The 13987-nt window shown below is 50.3% G+C and overlaps 1 pseudogene; it reads left to right on the forward strand.

Moving 5' to 3' along the window:
- Window positions 1–324: 324 nt before the first annotated feature.
- Window positions 325–13987, forward strand: part of LOC141270818 (uncharacterized) — an 82681-nt pseudogene continuing 69018 nt past the window's right edge.

Consider the following 13987-nt stretch of genomic DNA (forward strand, 5'->3'; position numbering starts at 1 on the left):
GCTGCACATAATGAACTCTCAGACGAATTGTAAGCTATACAAACTAAACTAGTGGATTTCGAGGAAACAATGTAAAATTGCGAGGGATACCAGAAGATGTGCCTCCTCGAGAACTGGAGATTCCTTCAAGGTCTGATTTAAAGAAGTGCTGGCTCCAGCTCTAATGGGGTTAATCAACAACTTCCTGTCTCCTGACTTCCTGTGTTCTAATACTATAAGTTCCATCATGCATTGCACTGGCCTGTAAGCCAGCACCTCGCACACCCACCCTCCTCACCCTCCTCTATCTTCAATCTGTAGCATCTTATTGTGACACAAGCAACTATGGCTGAGGAGACATCACATCAGTGTCACAAGCTCCAGCACCAAGGACGGCACAGCCATGGTAATAAAGCTTTTATCTTTTGCTCTTTGTGATATATTTCATAGTATATAAAGATTAGTATAGATATATGATATAGAGAGATCTCACTGTACATATGTCTCATATAAGTAAATGCACACTACACGTGTGGGTATATATGTCCATCTACATATACTTGTATGCATATTATATGTGTGTGTATTTTACACCATAAGGGCTCATATACAGGAGAGACCCCTGTTTCAGAAACGGTATATGGGCCCTTTGCAGTACAAGGGTATGTGCACCCTATCAGTATTCGCTGTGTGCAATCCGCAGCGGCCGGATGTTACAGCATAATGGATGGAATTTCAAGAAATCTTATGCCCACTATGCAACCCCGTGCACCTGCAGCTCACCCGCGGACACGGACATGCGGCGTGTCTTTCCAGACCGCAGTATTTCAATTTCTCTTGCGGAGCCGCTAGTCTCTGAAAGAGAAATTCTATCACTACAATGTATTGGATGCAGTGAATCTGCATGGTTCAATGAACACATGCAGATTCACCTGCATGCAGCGCTTTGGACGCAACATAAAGTATACTGCGTTCAAAGAACTGACAGTACGGATGGTGTGCACATACCCTTACAGCTCATCATAATGCACAATTCCACCTGTTCTGGAGGTAGAGATGATCCCCTCTTGCCTCTTGGCTGCACAGATTGCACCAGTGTTATGTCAACCCTGATATACACACACAAATATATATTTTTATGTGTATGCATGTAAGAAAAAAAATAGTTATTCATATACAATACACTTGAATATTTTGATGCAGAGTCAGATATGTCTATATATATGTATGTCAGGGACGACACTGGGGGGATCATACAATATCCCACTGCTGCCGTCACTTTGTCAGGATTGTCAGGGATTCACGCACACATGATCCCAATTACTCACTACAGCGGTATTGGCAAGCGCGGAGTGAGCATATGGCGTATACACATCCGAATTCCAACGCATGGAGTATGTGTATATGCCCCATACGATCACTGCCAGCTTCACGATAACCCAATTAATATTATTTGCTGCCACCACCGATCAAGTTTGAAATACAGGCCTGATCGGACGCCTGCTTTCTGGTAGTATATCGCTTCGGGGGAGGAACGATTACAGAGCAAACGAAATAGGACTATTCAATTTTATATTTAATCCAAAAGGGAGGCAGTGTTTATGAAAAATATAAAAAAGGTTTTACAAAGAGAGACAATACAGTACATAAAATGCAGTTACACGAAAATAAATGGGATTAATATAAGAAACTTACTATACAGATTGCAGAGACGATTCATTTTAGCTGGAGGGAAGCACCCCAATTCTGGCCATTATGTAACGGGACCTGTGCTACATGAAATTATGTAACTTCCTGCATGAGTATTGCTCCATCTTTAGCTGGATCTTTTATGCCGAAGGGGGGACTTGCCCACACACTCCCATGTGATGACCTCACGTGGGCTGGGCTCTAGTCTTCATGGTTTTATTAAACTATCTAATTTCTGCGATAACTCCTCGCTGGTTGATCGCAGAAGTTAGCAAGTGATGCCATATTTTTTATTACAAATTTACCTTTCTTTAGAGACTACACATGGCATATCTGTGACTGTTATTTTTGTACTTTTGCATTATAGCTCACCAGCAGGGCGTGCAGATACGGAAACATATGCATATTGTTCCTTAGCTAACCCCACCGCTAAAAATATGTGTCCCATCGCAATCGGTATTATAGAAACCCTGATATTCCATATTTCATGTCAGTGCCGGCGAGACTGCAGATTTCTGTTGAGCAAAAAGACTTTGCAAATGAGTGTGACTCTGCTATTTTGTGAAGTGTGAAAGAATTTCTTTGGAGCTCAGTGGAGCTGTATCCTCCTCACCAACTCTGTCTTTCCATATGATGTATTAATTAGCCTGGACACTTGGCGGCTTCTGCTATTTGCATATGAGCAACTGGTTATAGCTCTTTTGACACATAGTATAGTGGAGGGGGGAGAGAGAAATTTTCTTAACATTTTCTATGACAATATATATAAAACTATATATGAACTTTGAAGGGTTTGTCCACTATTCTAACAGCCCTTTCTTAGTCTGTTTACTCAATTCCAGTGCCTGCACGTTCCAATGGTGTCGGCACTGTGTCTCTCCCAGCGATTGCATCACAGTGTGACCTCACTCGAACCCTGTGGTCAATCAGTGGTCACTTCACTCTTCCCACCTTCTGACCAACCACTTCTATCTGTAGAACGTGAGCGCTGCTGCTGCTTTTTCTCTTCCTCCAGATGCAAGCGATTTTTACTAAGGTGAAGACAGTGAAGCGGCCACTGACCGGCTACAAGGTTCACATAATGTCACAATCGGCGGTACACCATTGGAAGTAATCAAATCACATACTTGCACTCACAGGATGCTCACTCCCTGTGTGTGATGTGAGGAATCACATGTCTCCATTCACCCTGAGTGACTACAGACTTGTAGTCTAATGACGGATAACCCCTTCAAATTAGTCTGTTAGCAGGTTGGCCAGACATGAGATGATGGATGGCAACTTGTTCTCATGCAGCTTGATGCACAGACTGCTGTCATGGGTATAACGCTGGTTACATAGTGAATGGAACATACTCTGTGCATCTTATAGATCACAAACAGTTTAAGTATCATATATTAAAGGGATTGTTCAGTACTTGTGCATTACTTTATATTTATGGACTTTCCTTCGGGTAGGTCATCACTGGGGTGGCGATACGACATCCAGCACCCTCACCGACGAGCTGTTATTGGCACCGACAGCGGAGAGATCTGCTCAGTAGTGGAGCTACCTCGCTCCCACTGTACGGCAGCCACAGTGTGGTGCTACAGATCTAACCTTGTTCATTTCCATTAGGGCAGATGTGCATTACCCGGCCATGTCCACCAGGTAGTTGACGTTGCTGTTGCTGTCTGGCCACCGATGCCAATAACAGCTGATTTTATATTTATCACCTATCCTTAGGCTAAGCCATCAATGTAAATTACTGGACAATCCCATTAAATACAATATACTGTAAATGGAATATGCATAGTGCTAATATTAATGTCTAATATTATTGTTGTTGTTTTTTAACACTAAAATAATCTACTTTTACATGTTGTGTTTACCAATAGTCTCGTGAACTTTTACTGCTGAACTAATTGATTATGAATCAGAGTCAGACATTGATCCAGCTTCCGAGGTAACAATTTGTTAAGTATAATTCTACATTTTCATTCTAAGGTCTATTTAGTTGCATTATTATTATGCTAATTTGTATTTTATATTTGCAGGAAGAAACAGAGGATGATTGTGATGATGACCAACTTCAACTCATCCCCCTCAAGGCTCTAACTCTGTAGGTATATTAGGTAGCACAACACCTTGGGATTACATTGATTTCTAATTGATCATTGATAAATTGATTAGATCACAGTTTGGGGTCTCCTGGAACAAAGTCTATGGTGCTGACACCGCTGCTCCATCACAGTTTAGTAAGTGGTGGTGCCGGATGCTGCAAATCTTCTCATGTTATATTTTTTTGAAGTGTACTGGTGCGCAACGCTGTTCTGCATTGTACACTTTTACTTCTAAAGTACAAAGTTGGAATAAATAGTTTATCTTGGCTGCTATTTCCCACCGCAGTCTAATATGTATTGATGACCTATCCTAAAAAACAAAACCTCTATCAAAGGGTATAAACATATACTGTGTGTAATTTTTTTAATCCATTCATGTTTTTAACTTATAATGTTAATGTAGCACCCTGAGGATTCGGCTGCTACAGGAGTATTGCACCTCAACCCAGAGGTGTGATATTCCACTCCCGGGTAAGGAAGGAGTGTGGAACTGAGCTCAGATAGACTGCATGCACTACATACATCCCATTCCAGAGGAGCAGGCCGACGGCACTCCCACTTAGAAATGTGCAGGTGCGACCGAGCCTGTTCCTGGCTGGAGTGGGAGGGGGGAGGAACATCCCATGTAGTGTAGGGGCAGATAGGGGGAGCAGTCTGGGTAGTGTTAGGAGCTCATTGGGTGCTGGTCACCTGAGCTCACACATAGAGGGTGTATATAAGGTGGGCACCATCAAAGATCAGGGTCAGATGCAGAGAGTCAGAAGGAGAGAACAAGTCTTCTGCAGAGGAAGTCAGCCTGCAGCAAGGGAGCAGAGCAGACCTGAGCCTGAAGAGTGAGAGAGTGGAGTACAGAAAGACCCAGAGGGGGACAAAGAAGGGACCCAAGAACCCAAATCAGATCACCGGGTGAGGAGTCAGCAGAAGGGTACCGGAACCCAAGCTGGTGGGGGTAAAGACATTCCCCAGCCAGAGACCGGAGACCGTGGGCAGTGTCTGTCACGGTCACCCACTACATTCACCCTGAAGGCACACCACACGGAGGGTCAGGGAACCTGAGGCCAAAGGTTGCCCAACAGAAGGCCCGAGGGAGCTGGATTTAGGTGAATCACTGGTGGGGACGGCTGAAGAGAGGACAGAGAGAGAGAGCTCAGGGCCACGCTCCGGACTTGTTTGGGGGTTGGCCGGATCCAGGACCTGGTGGTCGCAGCACGGCTCGGGTGGTCACTTGGAGCTAGAGTGACCCGTATAACAACTGCAGTAAGTAAAGACCCTTAACTGCACAACCCGAGTCTGTCATCATTACCGGCTGCACCGCACCACCACAACCCCCATCCTCTGCGCCTGTCCCCTCTGAGGCTATACCCTTCCCGTTGGGGGTTATCCCACCAAGCTGCGCACCCACCATCAGCCTCAGCGGACCCAGCAGCAGCGGCGGCCACAGTGACCGCATCACAACGGGTGGCGTAGTCGACAAAACGAACTTTAATAACATCAGTAAAGACTGCCACATAACACTGAGCTTGACGCCCTGGGCACGGGACCGGGTCACAGCCGCTCGGAGACTACAACCCCCCATCTGATCCGGTGCCGGGTATTCCCCTCAAAAAGGAATATGTCCCAGGGGGCGCGTCAACTTTGGCGTAGTCGGCAGGATTACGTGCCCGCAACACCCGGGTACTGCGTGCCTGAAGAAAAGTGCAAGTTTACCTCAGAAAGAAGTCTCCCGCCGGTTCCGGAGGGTCCACGCCATCGGACTCCATCACCAGTCGTTTCCCGCCGATTGTCCGCCATTTCCAGCTTGTTCCCGCCATCTGCCGAGTTTCCCGCCACTGGGAAGCGATTCCCGCCAAAACCGCAGATTTCCCGCCTTGGAAGAGCAGCGGACGCCATTATGGGCGTGCCAAAGGAGAGCAAGAGGCCACCTCCCATCGTGGGCCAGGACAGAAAATGGCGCCAAAAGTGGAAACCGCCCCCACCAACAGAGACTGTGATGCTAGAGGTGTCTGTCAGCGTGAAAGAACTGCCCCTGGAGCTGACAGTCACCGAGTTGCCCCGGGACCGCCCTCGAAGTGGGAGGAGACGAAAGAAAGGAGAGAAGATGGGTGTCGCCTGGAGCAGTCTAGAACGAGCGCACCCGGAGGCAAGGTGTCCAGAGCAAGAGCACCCGGAGTCGAGGAGAGAAAGAGTAGACCCGGGAATGGAGCGGCAGCAGAGCAGCACCGGCCCGCTGGCCAGGAGCCTGCTGGAGGAAGAAGGAGGAGAGCAGAGCAGCACCGGCCCGATGGCCAGGAGCCTGCCGGAAGCAGAGCAGAGCAGCACCGACCCGATGGTCAGGAGCCTGCTGGAGTCAACAACCCCGCTAGGCTTAGCGGAGATCCTGGCGCAGCTTCCCCGAGATCGGGAGTGCGCGCGGAGTGCCCTGGAGGGCCTCGCGGGAAGGATGGCCCGAGTGCAGAGGGAGATCCTGGCGGAGTGGGGCCGGGAGATGGCCCAGCAAGCTGGAACCCGTCCACTTAACCCGCTCCCTTGGAAGAAGACATCGACTGCCTCTGCGGATGACGCGGGAGGACCCAAGGCCGGAGACGGCGCAGAAGAGGGAGCGAGACGCATGGCAGCAGGTAAGGGGGATGCCTATACCCCATACCGGAAGACCGCTTACCTGCCCCAGCTCCCCGTCGCAGAGCCCGAAGGTCCCCCGGCCGTACCCGAGACCGCCATGACACCGCCACCGACTAGGCCCCGACCGGAAGCCGCCGTCGCGACCCCGATGACGTCACGCATCGTGACCCGGAGCGTGGCGCCGGAAGAGGAGCCTCCGGCCTGGTCACAGGGCCTAGCATTTCCGGGCGCCGCATCCAAAGCAGAGCCATCTACCTCCGCGGAGCCTCCGGCCTGGTCGCAAGGCCAGGTAACCCAGGGCGCCGCCGTCCTAACGGTGCCCTTCACCTTCCAGGTGCCCCAGGCCTGGCCGCAAGGCCTGGGCAACCCGGGCGCCACCACCACCGCGCCCGCGCCCGTAATACCTAGGGTGCCACATCTGGGAGAGGACCCCTTCAGCCAGCTAACGTGGCCGGACGGTCGGCCTTTCATCTGGCCCGAAGGATTCTTGGAGCTGGAGCGGCAGAAGCAACTAGGTCCCCTGTGTGAGCCCCTAATCCCGGCTCCGAAGCCCGTGACTCGGGTCTCGCCTCCACTCGAGGAAGCCCAGTTCGTGTGGGACCCCACGGGAGAAGATTTGATGGGGTTCACCGGAGAGACTCGGGCAGCTGCAGCAGCGCGCACAGAGTGTTGCCGTCAACAGCTGGCAGAGTTCAAGAGAGAGCGGGAGGAGAGGCAGGCCAAAGAGCAATGGGCCCAGACCCGCAGCGCGGAGCAAAAGAGTCGGACCAGAAGGGACCCCCGTGCAGCAGATCGTCCCCGTACCATCGGGACGGTAATAAAGTTTAATGCGCAGCATGGGTGGGGCTTCATAAGGGACCGGAACACCATGGGTGACGTCTTCGTTACACGACGGGACGTCGAGTCCCACCTGCCAGAGGGTCACAAAGGCCGTGACCTCTACGTCGGTGACGAGGTAACGTTCACCCGGCACAAGTGTGCCAAGGGACCTTACGCCCTCCACGTGCATCGCTTGACGGAGGAGGAGTTGCGGTGCGAGGAGGAGGAGCAAGAGGACCCGGACGGGTCTGAAGAAACCACCAGCCGTAAGATAAGAGCAGGAGGCAGACGCCGTTGAGTGCGGCAGAGCAGGAGACTGTATATAGTTGCCTGTCGGGGCACAGTGAATCGAAACTGAAACTGGAACTGTTGTTGCTGCTAAAATAGTCCCCGTTGGGACCAGCGAACTGTTACCTGTAACCCTTTCCATACCAGGCTGAGGACTGTGAGCAGCCATCCCTTTCCCTTTACCTGGCCGGGGACTGAGAACGGCAAAATTTCCCTGTACATAGTTGCGCTTGCTAAAGCGCCCCCTACCGGTTTTATTTGGGAAACTGTTTTACAAAAGACTGTCGCACTCTACCTGGTCACGAGTTGCACGGTGACCAGAGAAACAGAAGAGAGAAAGAGACGACGAGAATGTTGTTTACCTGAAAAAGTTTATATATATATTTATATAGTATTTCGTATAATATTTAATATGTTTTACATGTTTATAAAAATGTTGTATGTTTTGGTGTTTTTTGTCTTTGCAGCCCGAGGACGTGCTGTGATTTACCAGGGGGGAATGTAGCACCCTGAGGATTCGGCTGCTACAGGAGTATTGCACCTCAACCCAGAGGTGTGATATTCCACTCCCGGGTAAGGAAGGAGTGTGGAACTGAGCTCAGATAGACTGCATGCACTACATACATCCCATTCCAGAGGAGCAGGCCGACGGCACTCCCACTTAGAAATGTGCAGGTGCGACCGAGCCTGTTCCTGGCTGGAGTGGGAGGGGGGAGGAACATCCCATGTAGTGTAGGGGCAGATAGGGGGAGCAGTCTGGGTAGTGTTAGGAGCTCATTGGGTGCTGGTCACCTGAGCTCACACATAGAGGGTGTATATAAGGTGGGCACCATCAAAGATCAGGGTCAGATGCAGAGAGTCAGAAGGAGAGAACAAGTCTTCTGCAGAGGAAGTCAGCCTGCAGCAAGGGAGCAGAGCAGACCTGAGCCTGAAGAGTGAGAGAGTGGAGTACAGAAAGACCCAGAGGGGGACAAAGAAGGGACCCAAGAACCCAAATCAGATCACCGGGTGAGGAGTCAGCAGAAGGGTACCGGAACCCAAGCTGGTGGGGGTAAAGACATTCCCCAGCCAGAGACCGGAGACCGTGGGCAGTGTCTGTCACGGTCACCCACTACATTCACCCTGAAGGCACACCACACGGAGGGTCAGGGAACCTGAGGCCAAAGGTTGCCCAACAGAAGGCCCGAGGGAGCTGGATTTAGGTGAATCACTGGTGGGGACGGCTGAAGAGAGGACAGAGAGAGAGAGCTCAGGGCCACGCTCCGGACTTGTTTGGGGGTTGGCCGGATCCAGGACCTGGTGGTCGCAGCACGGCTCGGGTGGTCACTTGGAGCTAGAGTGACCCGTATAACAACTGCAGTAAGTAAAGACCCTTAACTGCACAACCCGAGTCTGTCATCATTACCGGCTGCACCGCACCACCACAACCCCCATCCTCTGCGCCTGTCCCCTCTGAGGCTATACCCTTCCCGTTGGGGGTTATCCCACCAAGCTGCGCACCCACCATCAGCCTCAGCGGACCCAGCAGCAGCGGCGGCCACAGTGACCGCATCACAACGGGTGGCGTAGTCGACAAAACGAACTTTAATAACATCAGTAAAGACTGCCACATAACACTGAGCTTGACGCCCTGGGCACGGGACCGGGTCACAGCCGCTCGGAGACTACAACCCCCCATCTGATCCGGTGCCGGGTATTCCCCTCAAAAAGGAATATGTCCCAGGGGGCGCGTCATTAACCAAAATTAAGAAAACATTTTTGAAGTGCAGCTCACCAGTCTGTACCATATTAGGAGTTATTTGTTCTTTTTAAGGGATTGCAAGTCTTGCTAGACAGACTGCAGAGTCGTGTTGATGCAGAAAACTGACTTAACCCATGGTGTTTCCAAAATGATCCACAGTGAGGAACGTCCAACTCAAACACCAGATCCACATGGAAGATTGTTGAGCACAGATAATGCTCGGTAATGCCAACAGTAGAAGAAGGCGTCTGCAGCCTTGAGTATCAATCTATGTCACATATTTTAGAAACTCACCAATGTGTGACGGACGATCCCCAGCTCAACACAGAGATTCTGTCAAGAGACTTTCAAATCAGGATTAGCCAGTCTGGCTGTCAACTGATAGAAAGACAATGTAATCAACATGAGAATTCATAAGTAATAATCATTAAAATGTTCTCTAAATATCAAAGGCCAGTTTATCACATACATAAAGCAAACACTGTGCTCTCGATTGAATACTTGTCCCGACCACTATACATCCTGTCCCGACCACTATACATCCTTCCCCGACCGCTGTACATCTTGCCCTGGCCGCTCTACATCTTGCCTTGGCCGCTCTACATCCTGCCCTGGCCACTCTACATCTTGCCCCGGCCGCTCTACATCCTGCCCCAGCCGCTATACATCCTTGTCCGGCCGCTATACATCCTGCTTCGGCCACTATATACCCTGCACCCCGACCACTATATACCCTGCCCGCCGGCCACTATACATCCTGCCCCGGACACTATTGTCACGGAAGTGGTTTGTGGTACCACTGTGCCACGGACCGTGGAGAGCCTGGAGGGGCGTGACTAGTTGAGCACCTGACTGTTCACTTGAGCCTCTGATGGTGAGGTTAGACTTGGCTCCCGATGAACGCCATATGCCACTTCAGGACAGACCAACGGGCGCAGCACCTGGACCCAGTAGGACAGACTGGATGGAGCAGCAGGCTGGATTCGCACCAGAGTGCAGCAAGCAGGATTCGCACCAGAGTGCAGCAGGCAGGATTCGCACTAGACTGCAGCAGGCAGGATTCGCACCAGAGTGCAGCAGGCAGGCCTGGTATACAACCTTAACAACTTCGACTGTGAAACAGGAAGGTTGCTCAGGCACCTCCCTAGCGGGGAGGAAGCAATATATATGTAATGTCCCACAGCCATTGCCTGGGGACGTAATAGCAAGGGCACTTGCTGGCCCTTTAAGAGGGCGGGAGCGCGCGCGTGCCCTAAGCACATGACTGGAAGCCTTGCTGGAAGCAGACACAGTACGGGGGAGGGAAGCATCAACCGCAGCGCGGGTGAGTGAAGTGACACGCTGGAGACCCTGCCTGTCAGAGCAGGAATCCGGCGTGGTGCTAACAACTATACATCCTGCCCCGTCCGCTATACATCCTGCCTCGGCCGCTATACATCCTGCCTCGGGCGCTATACATCCTGCCCTGGCCACTATACATCCTGCCCCGGCCGCTATACATCCTGCCCCGGCCGCTATACATCCTGCCCTGGCCGCTATAGATTCTGCCTCGGCCGCTATACATCCTGCCCCGGCCGCTATACATCCTGCCCCAACCACTATACATCCTGCCTCAGCCACTATACATCCTCACCGGCCGCTATACATCCTGCCTCGGACATTATATGACGCACCCCTGGGCCTGTGTCGCGCAGCGTTGCGCACGCGGGAGCTTACCCGGAGCCGGATCTGTTGAGGGTTGTAGTCTCGTGGCGGTGATCCGGTCCGTGCCCAGGGAGTCAGACTAAGTGGCGCTGTATTAGCGGTAGATGTTGGACGACTACGCCACCCGTTGAGTACAGCTAAGGAGCTGCTGCTGCAGGGCAGACCGCTGAGGCCGGTGGTAGGATTGTGCAGCGTGATAGTATAACCCCCAACGGGAGGGGTATGGCCTCAGGGCAGCCGACGTGGATGATGGGGGTAGCAGGAATCACTCAGAGACGATGCGGTGTAATTCAGGGTCTTTACTGGTGATAAAGATAGACCCTCCCGGAGTACTGGCTAGCGATCGGGGCCTGGTCAGTCCTTGAGCAGATGGGATCTCCCCTGGCCAGGCGGAGTTGTAGGCCTCCCAAACTGACTGTACTCTTCTGGCTACCTTGCTAGAGGCGGGTATAAGTAGCCCACGTCCCTGAGTGTACCGTGTGGTGCTCACCCGTATGGCCGGTGACTCGGGGCCTTCTAGTGGCGTCCGCTCCACGACGGCGGTGCTGGTCCCACGCGTGTGACCGTGCCTTCGGGTTTCTTGGCCAGAGGACCTGAAATCCCCTGCCTGACGGATTCTGCTGCTGGGTAGGAGTTAGTCCCCGCAGCCTCGGACTCCGGGTCCGGTAAGAAATCTTCTCAGTCAGGGCGAGCTCTGCAGCTGCCAGCCCCTGACTCCTTGTAACACTGCTCCCACAGAGCTCCTGATGTTTCTTCCTATGCTGCTTCTCTTCTCTACTTCTGGCATGGCCCAGGAGCTGGGCCCAGCCGGAGCCACAGCTCCCTGTCAGCCCTCCTGGCTGAACTCTCCCTCTCAACTCTCTAACCCTGCCTCAGCCCCAGGTTTATACAGGGGAAGTTCTTCCCCTCCCAGGACTGGGCAGGAGGTGTGGCATGCATAGGATTCCTGACCAAGAGACCTCCCACCTGCTCTCAGACATAACATTGCCGTTACTGTGGAAACCAGACCCCTGGGGTGCCACATATACATCCTGCCCCAGCCGCTATACATCCTGCCCCGACCGCTATACATCCTGCCCCGGCCGCTATACATCCCGCCCCGGCCTCTTTACATCCCGCCCCGACCGCTATACATCCCGCCCCGGCCGCTATACATCCCGCCCCGGCCGCTATACATCCTGCCTCGGCCGCTATACATCCCGCCTCGGCCGCTATACATTCTGCCCCGGCAGCTATACATCCTGCCTCGGCCGCTATACATCCTGCCTCGGCCGCTATACATCCTGCCCCGGCCGCTATACATCCTGACCGGATTTATCTGAATTATCCAAATTTGCATAAGCAAGTTCAGGTTGTGAATCACAGCGTGGGTCATCATGTTCAACCGCCAATGATCTTAATCAAACGACCAATAGGCTAGGTCATCATCATATTTTTCCATGATGAACGAAGTGCCAAATAAATTGATTTTTGATAGGATATATAACTTGTTGCCTTAAAGGAGTCATCCACTACTTAGTGGCTGATGCCCTGTATTTGCAAAAATCACATGCCAAACTGTGGCTCTGTAAGTCATCCGATTTTTTTTCTGCATCCATAGACTTGAACGTGTGAGTGGCATGTCATTTCAGAGTCAGATCACAGCAGGCTGTTATTTTTTTTTTCACAGAGAAAATATCAGTGAAAAAAATTGTCCATCTGCACCGTCCCATTGAAAAACATGGGTGAGTGTGTTATCCAATAAACCATCAGATAGCTCTTGTGATTTATAAGGTGGTGAGAGCCCTAATGCTAATTATCTGCAGATCACCACTATATCTGCAGGAAAATAGTGTTTATAGACGTGTTCCCTCGAATCAAAATAATTACATCCTTCTTTACATCTATACAAGGTCAAATAAAATGTAAATTACCTATATTTTATTTTTCTAACACCCAGGTATCTGTGACTATCGGCGTACAGAAGTCTCACCAGCATGAGATATGGTTTTTTGGGAGAACCCCATCGTGTGCCCATTCCTTCATGTGCAGTTAATACAATAAGAGATAAATATCCTGACCCTGAAGGGGAGGACACTGGTGTTACGTGGCGTCCCCAACATCCACAGGTCCCCTACCCACACATATAAAATTTTAATAATATTAATTTTTTGCTTCGATTAAGCTTTAATTCACAGACAGCATATTGTACGAGGTCGGTGACTGACAATAGTTTAGGTCTGTGACTGCAAGTATTTTACATTCGTCTGAACGAGGCTGTTTCATATGTATTGGATAGTTGAGTGTTCCAAATTTATTAGCAGTTATGTAGCATGTGTACGTACATTCTGTAACTTTTTTTTATTCGTGTTTAATGATTAATAATTTAAAAATTGAATTAATGTTTCTACTATTTAAACTATATGTTCCAGTTTTTATTGTAACTTATGTTAAAATAAATACAAAATATGTTTTTGTACATGACTGGACATTTTAATTATACAAGGTTATGAAAAATATTCACCGTAGAAGTAGTGTTAAGTGTACATTTTTTTTATTAATTAACAATATTTTTAATTAAACATAACATGTTTAGTACAAAAACAATAATAACTTGCTTTAAAAAAGTTTTTATACAAAACGTGCTGAACCAGACCATGCATTAAAAGGGTTGAGCGGTCATCAAGTACAAGTCAGCAGTCACTCTGTGGCCAATCAGTGGCCGCTTCACTCTCCCAACTTCTGACCAACCACTTATATCTGTAGGATGTGAGATCTGCTGCTTTTCTTCTTCCTCCAGATGTAAGCGATTTTTACTAAGGTGAAGACAGTGAAGGGGCCACTGACCGGCCACAGGGTTCACATAACATTACACTGTGACGCAATCACTGGGAGACATAGTGCCGACACCATTGGAAGTATCGTAATCATATACTTGCAGTCATATGGCCGCTCGCCCTCTGTGTGTGACGTGGGAATCACAAGTCTGCATTTACATACAGTCACTACTGATTTGTTGCCCAGTGTTAAAGAACACCTTTAACTACAAGTATTAGTTAGACTGTTA

This window comes from Phyllobates terribilis, unplaced genomic scaffold (assembly GCF_046119375.1).
Source record: "Phyllobates terribilis strain yellow unplaced genomic scaffold, ASM4611937v1 Scaffold_5__5_contigs__length_657084704, whole genome shotgun sequence".
NCBI classification, from domain to species: domain Eukaryota; kingdom Metazoa; phylum Chordata; class Amphibia; order Anura; family Dendrobatidae; genus Phyllobates; species Phyllobates terribilis.